The sequence below is a fragment of the Triticum urartu genome, chromosome 3 (genome assembly GCF_003073215.2).
Source record: "Triticum urartu cultivar G1812 chromosome 3, Tu2.1, whole genome shotgun sequence".
Taxonomy (NCBI): Eukaryota; Viridiplantae; Streptophyta; class Magnoliopsida; order Poales; family Poaceae; genus Triticum; species Triticum urartu.
Window position 1 is genome coordinate 135,810,668 of NC_053024.1, and position 12,336 is coordinate 135,823,003.

Sequence of the window (12,336 nt, forward strand, 5' to 3'; positions counted from 1 at the left end):
GATATTATGCTTCCCCTGTATCCCCAACACCTGATTGCATAACCGGAAAGTTTCGGAAGTTTATAAGTGGGAATTCAAGTAGCTCTTAGGATATCTTTCTGACAGATGTATGATATGAAATTGGGGTTCGACGTCTAGTGGTCCGCCTATTCACGGTTGGTTTTACAGTGGTTTCGTTGTGTCTTAAAGAGTCCTTGGCAATGCCGACTCGAGGACGCTTCGTATGTCATGTGCACTGCCTTGTACATGATGGTGATGTACGATCGAGCCCGTGTAGGCCCCACCACGAAAACTTCGAATGAAATCTCTATCATATGTTTGTTCCGGCTTATTTTGCAAGCCAATCCTTTGTTTTGTTTTGAGTTGTGGTATTCGAGTTGCTTCAATGTCAAGTGTTTGATTCTATACCTTCCCCAAATGGTGTTCTCATACTCCAATGCGAATACTAATCCTTCTCGATCATCGAGTTTGTCATGTCAATCCTTTTCAACCGGTGTGTTTCTCTTCAAGTGGATCCGATCATTTCAACATCCGCAAGATCAACTCAAGTCTTCTCAACGGCGTTCGTTTCATCCGTCCCAAGTTGTCTTTGTTTTACCCGCCCTCCCACCCTTTTGCTTCAAGGAATCAAAATTCTAAATCAACTATCCATTTTATTCGTGTGAAGTCTCTTCATCCTTTTCTTTCAAGTTTCGATCCGGTGAATTATCGTGGAGATTCTAACGGAGCTTCGAGTTCATCTTTCGTCATTCTTTTTCTTCTCCGGTGGATTCAAGTCAAGCTTTGTTGATCATATTCTTTTCCTTGTTTCAAATGTTTTTCTCATGCCGGTGCTCCAAATAATCTTTCACCTCTCGCTATTCTTTTGGTTCCGGATTGTTGAAGATATCTCGAGGTTATTATCTCAATTTCAAGCCATTTAATTCAACCGGTGCTATCTCTCTTTTAAGTCATTTCAACGGTGTCTTCTTTTGAGTGGGCCCTAACCCACTGGTCTTTTCCCAGGATCTTACCCGACTCTTCTTATTCTCCCGGAGTTTTTCTCAAATCTTCTAAAGTGTGACGTAAGTATCAATTATCATCAGTCAAACATTTTTCTCCAAGATCTGGCGAATTCTTTTCATCGTTGGTTCAACTTTTCCATTCTTCTTCATTACGGAGTGCTTCAACAATTCTTCGTGGTGTGTCCCGTCGTAATTATCAGAATTTGAAGACCGAAGAAGAGTTTTACATCCATATCTTATCCGTTCTCTCAGAGATTCGTGGCTCTAGTTCGAGACCATCCTCTCATAATCGTTTTCGATTGTCAGAATTCTTTTCACCCACCCGGAGCATTTCATGAGTTGTTTTTCCATTTATTTCCTATGAAGGCCATCTTTTCAAATATTAGTCATTCTCAGCTTTCAGCTATCATTCTCCAAATCTTACGGGTGCATCATTCAAATATTCTCTAATCAGCTCGTGATCTTTTGTTCCCGTGGATCTAATTTCCCTCAAGTATTTTCATTCATTCTCTACTTCCTTTCCGGTGATTTATCCCTTTACTTCGTTCTTTGGCAATGCTTACGGTGGTTCGCTCAAGATTTTTTTTTCTTCTTTCTTATCATATCAATTCATTCGTTGTTTCCTAATTCTACCGGTGGTTCGTCGAAGACCTTCTTAAGTTTGTGCTATATCTATCTTAATCCTTTCTACGAGAATAAGCAATATGCCAAATCCGTTCATTGTCATCAATTTAATTGGTGAAGGATAAGCATAACATAATTCTTATTTTTGTTTCATCCAAGTGATTAATTCCTTATTCTGGAGGCTCATCAAATTCTCGTTTTCATTTGTTTCACCTTTCTTTTCTGGAGTTCCAAGTTTTTTCCGCATTATATCGTCGCGAAGACCCATCTAAAGCATTACAAGGTTTCACCTTGTGTTTTCAACTTCCCTTTCGTCTCGTTATCATTTTGTTACCGGAGTTCGCACGGAGGTTCTACATGAGGGTTCATCAAGGATTTAATTCATTCTCTAAGTGTTCATTGAGATTCTTTTCAGAGGAGCTCAAGTATTTCTCCATCTTGCAATCCGGAGTGCAATTCTTTCGTCCATATCATTGGAGGTGGTATTATGTTATTCTTGATAATTTGAGTTCATGTTTCATGATTCACAGGTTGTTAAGAATGAGGTATTTTAAATCCATCAATCTCTTCATTGGAGTTATATTAGGTTATATTTCACATAAAGCTTTCCCTAAGGATCGTTTGCTATTTATGGTGCTCACGAATGACCCAAGTTCTTCATCTATCCTCCTGATGAAATAAGTTTCTCGTCTTGTTCATATCAATCCAATCTATTGTTTCCATTAGTGGCAGAATTTCACCTCATAATCTCAAGATGTTTTTCATAAGCCTCAACAAGCCTGTTCTTTTCGTTGTTGATTTCCCAAAAACTCCATTCAATCCTTCTTTTTTAAGGATGCTCTCTCAAATTTAGAACATGTTGTTTTTCTTCTCCATTCTTTTCTTTGCATTCTTTCATTTCTTCCGGAGGCTTTGTATTGCTGCTATATTCACCCATCATCTCGTTTTCTCAAATATCATGTTCTTTTCGTGCTTATCCTTTTAACCGGAGTGTCGTGTCCTTTTTTCAAGTATCCTCTCATCTTGTCAAGTTTAATTCCTTCCATTTACAGGCGGAGTGCTGTCCAAATTATATCATTCTTATTCCTTCCCTATCTTGTTTTAACCGGAGTATTGTGCCCCTTTGCTCAAGTTCTTTTCGCCTTATCAAGCCTTGCATCTCTTTTCAACCGGAGTGCTGTCCGAATTTGTTCTTTCTTATTAATCTTCCCTACCGGAGTGCTTTCAACTTTGTTCTTCCTTGTCCCTCTTTTCTAACGGAGTGTTCTCAAATTTTTCATCTCCGTTGTATTCTTTTCTCGAAATGGCTTAACCTTTTCAAGGTTCTTTGGTCTCACTCGTTTGTCAAAGAAGCAACTTAGTTTTACCTCTTCTCTTTCTCTTCCATTTTTCCCTCCGGTGCCATTCTAGATCTCGGGATGAGATCCTCTCGTAGTGGTGGAGTGTTGTGACGCCCCGAGACCGATGCGCCAGGTGTCTTCCAGTTATTCGTCGGCGTTGCCATGTCATTTGCTTGCGTGTTGCATTTCATATTGTCATCATGTGCATTGCATCATCATGTTTTCAAAACCTGCATCCGTCCGGGTTCCCCCAGTGCCATCCGTTGTCCGTTCTGAGTCCAAACACACTTGCACGCGCCCGCGGCACGTCTGAAATATTATTTTACAAGTGGCCGGAAAATGTTCTCGAATTGGGTTGAAAGTTGGCATGTGGTCTTATTATAGTGTAGATAGACCGCCTGTCAAGTTTCATCGCATTTGGAGTTCGTTTGATAGCCCAACCGTTAAACTATAGCGACAGTATAGTCGGTCAAAACGTCGGGCGTTTTCGGTCTCCGGAAACAGTCGCCGGGTCTCTCTCTCTTCTCTTCTCTCAGCCCAAAGCTTTCTGCACAGTCCGCTACCAACCTCCAGGCCCCGAAACCCCCTCCTTGCACAGTGCATCGGCCCCTCGCGCGCATCCGAGAGTTGTCCCGGATCCGGCCCGGACTGTCGTCACCGTTGTGTCCGGATCATCCCCAAACATCTACAAAATATCTCTGTTTTCTTATTTGAACTCCCTAGCTATATTATTCGCGATCGTCCGATTACGATCGGAGGGTCCAACCACAATCCTATTTCCATATATACAGTCCAACCCCCTGCCAAATCAAGCCAACCCTAATTTCTAGGGGCTTTGTCCCATCGCCGCCGCCTCTCCACCAAATCCCTCGGGATCCATCCCCTCCTCGATTTCACACCAGCCAACCAAAACCAATCCCTCCTGATCCACCCATTCCACCAGCGATCAGAGGAGCCCGAGCTATCCTGCAGCTGCCTCCTCCAATCATGGCGCCGCCAGCCAGGGAAGTCCACCACCGGAGCACCAGGAGCCCTCCAGCCCCTGCTCCCGTGCGCCTCCGTTCAGCGGCTGCCGACGAGCAGATGAGTCGCCGCCCGTCTCCTTTTCTTCCCCTATTTTCCTATCTTTCCTCCTCTAATCTCTCCCCCCTCGTTTGATTTCTTCTCTGTCAGGATATGAAAGGGGCTCGCCCCTGATGCCGTGGCCGCCGACGACCGAAGTTGTCGTGTGCCCTCTCCTTCCGGGCCCTGCCTTCCCCGTCGGGGTTGACCTCCAGCGTCGCCAAGTCCCTCGCCTCACCTCCCTTCATTCCCAGCTACCCGGCGACCCTGCGTCCCTGACGAAGCCCACGCCTAGTCCTCGCAAGCCGCCGTCCGGAGCAGGCCGCCTCAGCTCCTCCTCAACCCCGCCATCTTCAGCCTCCGCGTCAAGTCCGCCGCCTGCTGCCGTCGTCCCGGTGAACTACGTCGAACCGCCGCGTCCCGTGCCTGCCAGCGCCCCGCCTGCTCCTCCCCGGCGCCTGAAGCTTGTTTCGCCGGTCGCTGCTTGCTCTGTTTCGAGCATAGGAGAACGCCAGTGCTTCGCCTCGGCCCTCCTCGACCTCCTTCGCATCGGATCCGTCGGGTCCCGACCCTCCCCGTCGTTGCCGGACTTCCCATCTCGCCGGAGCCCCAAGTCCTAGCGCCCAAGCCCCTCGCCGGCCTTCCCTGCTTCTGCATGCGAGAACAACGGAGCCGCGCCCGCGTTGACCTCTCGTCGCGTGACCCAGATCCGCCAACCAGCCTCCTGGACCGCAAAGCCAGCGCCAGGCCTCCCTCCTCCACCGAACGGGCCAAGGCCCATGGTGAACAGCTCCTCCAGCCCAGAGTGCCTTAGAATCGGCCCGTAGGTGTTTTTTTCCTTTGCGCGATTTTATCTTTTCCAGGGTTTTGCAATTTTGCAGAAGGGTCCCTAAACTTCATGCATATAATAACTTAAAAACCGTGCATCGGTTTAAAATGATTTATATACGAAACATGCTTAGATTTTCATCTAGTTTAATAATATGTCACTTTCACCCATGTTCAAAATGTTTAAAATGATGTTTGTTTAAATTTGCCCCTATGCCATGCTAAAATGACTTAATTCATAGCTAAATAACCGTAACTTCAAATTTAATAAACTTTATATGTAAATGGGGTAGAATTTTGCCTAGTTTATCATGGTGTCATTGCTTTGCATGTTAAACAACTCAAAAATATGGTATAGGGCAGAACAGGACCTAACCTAATATATGCATATGGGGATTTACCGGATTCGTTATTTGTTATATCCGGCCCCATTTAAATTGTTTAGATGGTGTAGTTTTGTTATGCCTCACCTCTTACCATGTTAATCAACATTTAATATTGTTGGGTACCTAAATGAGAGAGAACTAAATAATTGTTGTGGTGTTTCGTCAATATGCAACTCGTTGCATATTGAGCTCCACTTAACTTGTAGTTTTGCTTGTGCACATTGCCATGCCATGCCTCATTAAACCGGACATGCATCATACTTGATTTTGCATCATGCCATGTTATGTGATGGTTGTTTACTATGTTGTGTGCTTCTTTCCGGTGTTTGCTTCTTCGGGTTGGTTCCGATAACGTCGCGTTTGTGAGGACCTGTTCGACTACGTCCGTTTGTCTTCTTCATGGACTCGTTCTTCTTCCTTGCGGGATTTCAGGCAAGATGACCATACCCTCGAAATCACTTCTATCTTTGCTTGCTAGTTGCTCGCTCTTTTGCTATGCGTATGATGCGATACCTACCACTTGCTTATCATGCCTCCCATATTGATAAGCCAAGCCTCTAACCCACCATGTCCTAGCAAACCATTGTTTTGCTATGTTACGGCTTTGCTCAGCCCTTATTATAGCGTTGTTAGTTGCAGGTGAAGATTGGAGTTTGTTCCATGTTGGAACATGGTTATTTTGTTGGGATATCACAATATCTCTTATTTAAATTAATGGATCTATATACTTGGTAAAGGGTGGAAGGCTCGGCCTTATGCCTGGTGTTTTGTTCCACTCTTGCCGCCCTAGTTTCCGTCATATCGGTGTTATGTTCCCGGATTTTGCGTTCCTTACGCGGTTGGGTTATAATGGGAACCCCTTGACAGTTCGCTTTGAATAAAACTCCTCCAGCAAGGCCCAACCTTGGTTTTACCATTCGCCACCTAGCCTTTTTTTCCCTTGGGAGTCGCGCACCCTGAGGGTCATCTTTATTTTTAAACCCTCGGGCCAGTGCTTGTCTAAGTGTTGGTCCAACCCAGAGCACCGTGCGGGGCCGTCCCTTGGCAACTTGGGTTACGTAGGCTCCCATACGCTTAGCTTATCCGGTGTGCCCTGAGAACGAGATATGTGCAGCTCCTATCGGGATGTCGGCGCATCGGGTGGTCTTGCTGGACTTGTTTTACCATTGTCGAGGATGTCTTGTAACCGGGATTCCGATCCTGATCGGGTCTTCCCGCTAGAAGGAATATCCTTCGTTGACCGTGAGAGCTTGTGATGGGCTAAGTTGGGACACCCCTGCAGGGTTTTGAACTTTCAAAAGCCATGCCCGCGGTTATGGGCAGATGGGAATTTGTTAACGTTCGGTTGTAGAAAACCTGAAGTTGACCTTAATTAAAATACATCAACCGCGTGTGTTACCGTGATGGTCTCTTCTCGGCGGAGTCCGGGAAGTGAGCACGGTGTTGGAGTTATGCTTGACGTAGGTTGTTCTAGGATCACTTCTTGATCATACTTTTATCGACCGTGCTTTGCCTTCTCTTCTCGCTCTCTTTTGCGTATGTTAGCCACCATATATGCTAGTCGCTTGCTGCAGCTCCACCTCATAACTTTGCCTTACCCATAAGCTTAAATAGTCTTGATCGCGAGGGTGTGAGATTGCTGAGTCCCCGTGACTCACAGTTACTTCCAAAACCAGTTTGCAGGTGCCGATGTTACCGAGCAGGTGACGCAACTAAGCTCAAGGAGGAGCTCGATGAAGTCCGTGTTCATTGGGTTGTTCCGTTTCCAGTTGGTCAGTAGTGGAGCCCAGTCGGGACGATCTGGGATTTGTGTAGCATTTGGGGTAGTCTTCTTTTATTTTGGTTCCGTAGTCGGACCTTAATTGTATTTGGTTGATGTAATGCGTTATTCATGTAATTGTGTGAAGTGGCGATTGTAAGCCAACTATGTATCTCTTTCCCTTATGTATTACATGGGTTGTGTGAAGATTACCTCACTTGCGACATTGCTTTCAATGCGGTTATGCCTTTAAGTCGTGCTTCGACACGTGGGAGATATAGCCGCATCGAAGGCGTTACATAGCGAGTCTTCTCATCATGAGTAAAGTCCTTGTCACTAACCTACCTTCGCAATCAGCCGGCTCGCCAACAATAGTAACTTTCTGTTAAAAATTGGTATATGTTGAATAGTTGACTTCACTCAACATCAAGAAGACTACTGCTACCTCTTGAGCACTTGCGTTGGTTTTCCCTTAAAGAGGAAAGGGTAATTCATCAAAGTAGCGTAAGTATTTCCCTCGGTTTTTGAGAACCAAGGTATCAATCCAGTAGGAGGCCATGCACGAGTCCCTTGCACCTACACAAACAAATAAATCCTCGCAACCAACGCGATAAGGGGTTGTCAATCCCTACGCGGTCACTTACAAGAGTGAGATCTGATACATATGATAAGATAATATTTTTGGTATTTTTATGATAAAGATGCAAACTAAAATAAAAGGCAATAAAAATAACTAAGTATTGGAAGATTAATATGATGGAAGATAGACCCGGGGGCCATAGGTTTCACTAGTGGCTTCTCTCAAGAGCATAAGTATTCACAGTGGGTAAACAAATTACTATTGAGCAATTGACAGAATTGAGCATAGTTATGAGAATGTCTAGGTATGATCATGTATATAGGCATCACGTCCGAGACAAGTAGACCGACTCCTGCCTGCATCTACTACTATTACTCCACACATCGACCGTTGTCCAGCATGCATCTAGAGTATTAAGTTCATAAGAACAGAGTAACGCTTTAAGCAAGATGACATGATGTAGAGGGATAAACTCATGCAATACGAAATAAACCCCATCTTGTTATCCTCGATGGCAACAATACAATACATGCCTTGCTGCCCCTACTGTCACTGGGAAAGGACACCGCAAGATTGAACCCAAAGCTAAGCACTTCTCCCATTGCAAGAAAGATCAATCTAGTAGGCCAAACCAAACTGATAATTCGAAGAGACTTGCAAAGATAACCAATCATACAGAAAAGAATTCAGAGAAGATTCAAATATTGTTCATAGATAAACTTGATCATAAACCCACAATTCATCGGTCTCAACAAACACACCGCAAAAGAAGATTACATCGAATAGATCTCCACAAGAGAGGGGGAGAACTTTGTATTGAGATCCAAAAAGAGAGAAGAAGCCATCTAGCTAATAACTATGGACCCGAAGGTCTGAGGTAAACTACTCACACTTCATCAGAAAGGCTATGGTGTTGATGTAGAAGCCCTCCGTGATCGATGCCCCCTCCGGCGGAGCTCCGGAAAAGGCCCCAAGATGGGATCTCGTGGATACAGAAAGTTACGGGGGTGGAATTAGGGTTTTGGCTCCATACCTGGTATTTTGGGGGTACGTAGGTATATATAGGAGGAAGGAGTACGTCGGTGGAGCAACAGGGGGCCCACAAGGGTGGAGGGCGCGCCCAGGGGGGTAGGCGCGCCCCCTACCTCGTGGCCTCCTGGTTGATGTCTTGACATAGGGTCCAAGTCCTCTGGATCATGTTCGTTCCGAAAATCACGTTCCCGAAGGTTTCATTCCGTTTGGACTCCGTTTGATATTCTTTTTCTGCGAAACCCTAAAATAGGCAAAAGACAGCAATTCTAGGATGGGCCTCCGGTTAATAGGTTAGTCCCAAAAATAATATAAAAGTGTATAATGAAGCCCAATAATGTCCAAAACAGAATATAATATAGCATGGAACAATCAAAAATTATAGATACGTTGGAGACGTATCAAGCATCCCCAAGCTTAATTCCTGCTCGTCCTCGAGTAGGTAAATGATAAAAACAGAATTTTTGATGTGGAATGCTACTTGGCATAATTTCAATGTAATTCTTCTTAATTGTGGTATGAATATTCAGATCCGAAAGATTCAAGACAAAAGTTAAATTTTGACATAGAAATGATAATACTTCAAGCATACTAACTAAGCAATTATGTCTCTTCAAAATAACATGGCCAAAGAAAGTTATCCCTACAAAATCATATAGTCTGGCTATGCTCTATCTTCACCTCACAAAGTATTTAAATCATGCACAACCCCGATGACAAGCTAAGCAATTGTTTCATACTTTTGGTGTTCTTAAACTTTTTCAATCTTCACGCAATACATGAGCATGAGCCATGGACATAGCACTTTAGGTGGAATAGAATGATGGTTGAGGAGGAGACAAAAAAGGGAAGATAGTCTCACATCAACTAGGCGTATCAACGGGCTATGAAGATGCCCATCAATAGATATCAATGTGAGTGAGTAGGGATTGCCATGCAAAGGATGCACTAGAGCTATAAGTATATGAAAGCTCCACAAAAGGAACTAAGTGGGTGTGCATCCAACTCGCTTGCTCACGAAGACCTAGGGCATTTCGAGGAAGCCCATCATTGGAATATACAAGCCAAGTTCTATAATGAAAAATTCCCACTAGTATATGAAAGTGATAACATAGGAGACTCTCTATTATGAAGATCATGGTGCTACTTTGAAGAACAAGTGTGGTAAAAGGATAATAGCATTGTCCCTTCTCTCTTTTTCTATCATTTTTTTATTTGGGCCTTTTTATGGCCTCTTTTTTTGTCCGGAGTCTCATCCCGACTTGTGGGGGAATCATAGTCTCCATCATCCTTTCCTCACTTGGGACAATGCTCTAAAAATGATGATCATCACACTTTTATTTACTTACAACTCAATACTTAGAACAAAATATGACTCTATGTGAATGCCTCCGGCGGTGTACCGGGATATGCAATGAATCAAGAGTGACATGTATGAAAAAATTATGAATGGTGGCTTTGCCACAAATACAATGTCAACTACATGATCATGCAAAGCAATATGACAGTGATGGACCGTGTCATAGTAAACGGAACGGTGGAAAGTTGCATGGCAATATATCTCGGAATGGCTATGGAAATGCCATGATAGGTAGGTATGGTGGCTGTTTGAGGAAGGTATATGGTGGGTGTATGATACCGGCGAAAGGTGCGCGGTATTAGAGAGGCTAGCAATGGTGGAAGGAAGAAAAGTGCATATGATCCATGGACTCGACCTTAGTCATAAAGAACTCATATACTTATTGCAAAAATCTACAAGTTATCAAAGCAAAGTATTACGCGCATGATCCTAGGGGGATAGATTGGTAGAAAAATACCATCGCTCGTCCCCGACCGCCACTCATAAGGAAGACAATCAATAAATAAATCATGCTCCGACTTCATCACATAACAGTTCACCATACGTGCATACTACGGGAATCACAAAATTTAACACAAGTATTTCTCAAATTCACAACTACTCGACTAGCATGACTCTAATATTACCATCTCCATATCTCAAAACAATTATCAAGTACCAAACTTCTCATAGTTTTCAACACACTCATAAGAATTTTTTTATTAATCTTGAATGTCTAACATAATAGGATTATTGAAGTAAATTACCATGCTATTTAATACTCTCAAAATAATCTAAGTGAATCATGAGAGAATAATAGTTTCTATAAAACAAAACCACCACCATGCTCTAAAAGATATAAGTGAAGTACTAGAGCAAAAACTATATAACTCAAAAGATATAAGTGAAGCACATAGAGTATTCTAATAATTTCCGAATCATGTGTGTCTCTCTCAAAAGGTGTGTACATCAAGGATGATTGTGGTAAACTAAAAAGCAAAAACTCAAATCATACAAGACGCTCCAAGCAAAACACATATCATGTGGTGAATAAAAATATAGCTCCAAGTAAAGTTACCGATGGAAGTAGATGAAAGAGGGGATGCCTTCCGGGGCATCCCCAAGCCTTGGCTTTTAGGTGTCCTTAGATTATCTTGGGGGTGCCATGGGCATCCCCAAGATTAGGCTATTTCCACTCCTTGTTCCATAGTCCATCAAACCTTTCACCCAAAACTTTAAAACTTCACAACACAAAATTTAAAGTAGAAAATCTCGTGAGCTTCGTTAGCGAAAGAAAACAAAACACCACTTCATGGTACTGTAATGAACTCATTATTTATTTATATTGGTGTTAAACCTACTGTATTCCAACTTCTCTATGGTTTATAAACTATTTTACTAGCCATAGATTCATCAAAATAAGCAAACAACACACAAAAAACAGAATCTGTCAAAAACAGAACAGTCTGTAGTAATCTGTAGCTAACGCAAGATCTGGAACTCCAAAAATTCTAAAATAAATTGATGTACGTGTGGAATTTATATATTAATCATATTCAAAAATAATTAAATAAATAGCACTTTCCAAATAAAAATGGCAGCAATTCTCGTGAGCGCTAAAGTTTCTGTTTTTTACAGCAAGATTAAAAAGACTTTCCCCAAGTCTTCCCAACGGTTCTACTTGGCACAAACACTAATTAAACACAAAAAACACAACCAAAACAGAGGCTAGATAAATTATTTATTACTAAACAGGAGTAAAAATCAAGGAATAAAAATAAAATTGGGTTGCCTCCCAACAAGCGCTGTCGTTTAACGCCCCTAGCTAGGCATAAAAGCAAGGATAGATTTAGGTATTGCCATCTTTGGTAGGCAATCCATAAGTGGTTCTCATAATAGATTCATAAGGTAATTTAATTTTCTTTCTAGGGAAGTGTTCCATGCCTTTCCTTAACGGAATTTGGAATCTAATATTCCCTTCCTTCATATCAATAATTGCATCAGTCGTTCTAAGGAAAGGTCTACCAAGAATTATAGGACATGAAGGATTGCAATCTATGTCAAGAACAATAAAATCTACGGGCACATAGTTCCTATTTGCAACAATAAGAACATCATTAATTCTTCCCATAGGTTTCTTAATATTGGAATCCGCAAGGTGCAAGTTTAAAGAACAATCATCAAAATCACGGAAACCTAGCAAATCACACAAAGTCTTTGGAATCATGGAAACACTAGCACCCAAATCACACAAAGCATAGCATTCATGATCTTTAATTTTAGTTTTAATAGTAGGTTCTCACTCATCATAAAGTTTTCTAGGGATAGAAACTTCCAACTCAAGTTTTCCTTCATAAGATTGCATCAAAGCATCAACGATATGTT